General features: G+C 53.8%; 1 protein-coding gene across 1 annotated transcript in view; it reads right to left on the minus strand.

Moving 5' to 3' along the window:
- Positions 1-3,468, minus strand: part of Pfdn4 (prefoldin subunit 4) — a 33,336-nt gene that overhangs the window by 11,073 nt on the left and 18,795 nt on the right. The window lies entirely within an intron of this gene.

Here is a 3,468-nt window from a genome sequence, read left to right on the forward strand (position 1 = left end):
CCAGCCGCGTGGAGCAGGGGGGGCCCGGGGGACTCAGCGCGGCGCCGCAAGATGGGAGGTGTTTTTTCCGTCCTCCCGCAAAAGTTGGCTGAAGACTGTGCTCCCTAAAGACAGACTACAGACGGACGAAAGGAAGACAGCGTAAGGTGGTAGTAAGGTAACCCAGATGGCATAGAGACAAGGCGCTCCAATGTATTCATCGAGCAGTATCCCTAGGCGGTTACAGCATGGCACCTGACGGCTTTCTCAGTTCAGCTTTGCTGCCCCTGAAACTACTCTGCCCGAGATACAAACTTGTAACGCTCCGAAGAGCTGCCCTAGGCTGCACGATGCCTGCCTGCTCTCTACTTTTGCTGCTACTGCGAGCGCTTTTCGCTTTTTCCCTTCTTCTATTGATAAGGTCCTGGCTGAGCTGCCTAATCTGGGCCAGCATTTGTGATCCTCCTGCCTCAGCATCCCAGAGCGCTGGGATCCCAGGCTTGTGCCAGCTCCTCCAGTTTAGGGTCCACTGTGGACTGTCCCCCACTTCAGACAGGTAGACACTGGGAGGTGCCCTGGGGAGAACGGTGACAAGGGTCAGAAGCCAGGGGAGCCTGCAGCTTTCAGAGGGAGGCTTGCTGCCTCTCGATGGAGCCACCCCAGGGCCAGGAGGGGAGCCGGCCGGTCAGGGAAAATAGGGCAGCCAGCCGCTGACTTTGCTGGGCACTCGGGAGAATTCGGCTGGGGCCGGAGGGGCCAAGACTGTCCCTTCCGACCTCCCTTGCAAAAGCTGGCCCGCTGGGAGTGACGCCCCACACCTGGCCAGCGCTCAGGGAGTCCCATAGCCTCTCTCACCTCCTGTCAACAGAGAAGTTCTGGGTGGAGCTGCAAAGTGTGGAATAAGGAGAGCGCTGTGAGGTCCACACACACGCCTCCAACTGGCTGAGGCCCATGTGCAGCTTGGGGGCCACTGAGCTATAATAGTTGACTGTATGAAGGCAGGCGAGGCCCCAGCTAGGTGAAACCTAAAGGACTGTCGCGATGCAACACAGATATAGAGGTCCATAAAACAGACTTGGAAATTAAGATTACAACACACTAAAGGGGGATTGAAATAGTAGATTTGTTTAAGGCATTTCAAATTAAAGTAGCCCAAATGCCGATGCACATCCCACTGAGAATCTGCACATCCGGGTCCTTCTCGTCTCGATGCGTCCTCAGCACCCGCGTCCTTTCTTACCCATTCCTGTGCCAAAAGATTGCAACTGGCTACATACGAAACCAGAAGGGCGGAGTGTGATACTGCAGGAGACCAGAAGGGTGGAGAGTCCTGCGCCCAAGAGAGGCCGATGTCTCGTGTAACGTGTGATACTGGGTGGGGAGGGGCGGCGAGGCTGGATCCTCGCTCCAAGAAGGCACAGCTCGGTGGGACACTCCGTGAGTCCTTGGCCTTCTCCATCTCAGTGTGGCTGTGCTTCTCCGAGCAGCAAAGATGGAGAGAAAAGAGGACGGAGCTCACCTCTTGCTAAAGATCGCTTGCTCACTCTCGCTCTCTCTTGCCCTCTTCTCCCTCGCAGGAGGAAAGCATTTCCCAGAATGCTCCCGACCCCCGTGTCGTTGCGCCTGTCTATGCCCTCCCCAGTCACTGGCCAAGGCAGGGGGAGCGTTAAGCTCATTCCTAAATCACGAGCAATTCCTGGCGGGAGTATGGCTGCCCAAACGCAACTGGGCGTCTGAGCACAAGAGGAGGAGAAAGAAGCAGCGGTGGTGGGGGCGTCCGCCAAGGTGTCTCGTACGCACAGGTCTGGGCCCTCCGGCTGGGCTGTGGACAGTGGCCCAGGAGCGAGCAGCAACCACGCACCGACTCGGCTTCCCCGGGACAGCCGGCTCCCACCCCCTCCTCCGCTGCCCACGCGACCGCCTGCCCCTCTCCAAGTCCTGCGCGTCTTTTCAGCGTCTCTCAAGAGGAAGAGAAACCAGTTCTATGAGTGCCTGGCCAAGGAACTTTCACGTCTTCTGCTCCGTCCTTCCCTTTCCAACCTGTGCTTCGGTTCTTTCTCCAGCCTGGGCCTGTCCCTAATTGGGGGTAGCCTGGGGCATGGGCGGAAGCCTTGTTCGGAGACCGCAGGTCAGGGAGGAAAATCTCGAGACCACCAGAAAACATTTGAGCCAGAAAAATGAACTCACCCCCTTCCTCCAGGTTGGAAACTGGCCACCCACAAATACGCTTTCTGTGATCCTTACGGTATTTTTCTTTGATTGATCCAATGTTCAAAAATTGATTTCACTCAGTAGCAGATTTTTAGTTTTGCTTGAGCTTATCAAGCCAGAGGCTCAGGTACAGGGCACCTGCGTTTCTGCAGGAGATGCTGAGCTCGTGGGGTGTGGCCCCGTCGGCTAACAGGGCCTCTCCAGAAGGGCAGATCCCTGCCTCAGCCTACCCCTGCCTCAGGTGCGCTCTCTGGCAGGACCTCCGCAAATAAGGACTCGCGAGCTCCAGCGTCTGTTCTACAACTGTTTATGCCGTGCTGGATGCAACTGCAGATCCCAGGATCAGTCAAGGAGCTGGCGTCACGGAGGTGCCAAGTGTTTATCGCCACAAATCACGGCACCTGACCCTGCGGCCCTGGGCCCAGTCTTGGCGGGGAGGGCTCAAGTCTGGTTGTGGTGGTCAACAAAGCCCTGGAAGTGGTAGGGTGTTCACTGGACCCAGTACAGTGGCCATGAGGACGGGAAAGGGAAAAATCAGATGCAATTTCCTGTCCTCATGAAGCTTAGATCCTACAGATAGGAGATGGACCATAACCAAAATGGTTGACTAAATTATACAAGGTGTCCCAAAGTGTTGTTAGCCACACTGCCCTAATCGGGCCCCAGCTCCTCCAATCTCAGAACCTAAGCCTGGTTAGTATTCGGATGATTATCACTGTGGTATAAAGCCTACTCAGGGGCACATAAAAGAAATAAGGGAAGACTACGTAGCAATTAGCATAAGCGCTCAATGGTGAAAATGTGAGGAAAGAAATGGTTAGTTCTTAAATGAACACGTACAAGTTGTGATCAAAACAGATGTGAACGCCCAACTTTCAAGTCTTGATACCCATCACTGAGAATGACGGCTTCAGTGTGCTCCAAGAGAGGGAATATTTTGGGTTTTGTTTTGTTTTGTTTTTTGAGACAGGGTCTCACTATGTAGTTGAGACTGACCTGAAAGTCACTATGTAGCCCAGGATTGTGCTCCAAGAGAGGGAATATTTTGGGTTTTTTGTTTTGTTTTGTTTTGTTTTTTGAGACAGGGTCTTACTATGTAGTTGAGACTGACCTGAAAGTCACTATGCCGCCCAGGCTGGTCTCGAACTCACAGCGATCCTCCTGCCTCAGCCTCCTTAGTGCTGGGATTACAGGCGTGCACCACCATGCCCGGCTTTTTTATTTTGGGTATTTTAAAGGAAATTAATGGTAATGAATGAATATATATATATATATATA

Source organism: Fukomys damarensis, unplaced genomic scaffold (assembly GCF_012274545.1).
Source record: "Fukomys damarensis isolate Sample0158 unplaced genomic scaffold, DMR_v1.0_HiC HiC_scaffold_22, whole genome shotgun sequence".
Taxonomy (NCBI): Eukaryota; Metazoa; Chordata; class Mammalia; order Rodentia; family Bathyergidae; genus Fukomys; species Fukomys damarensis.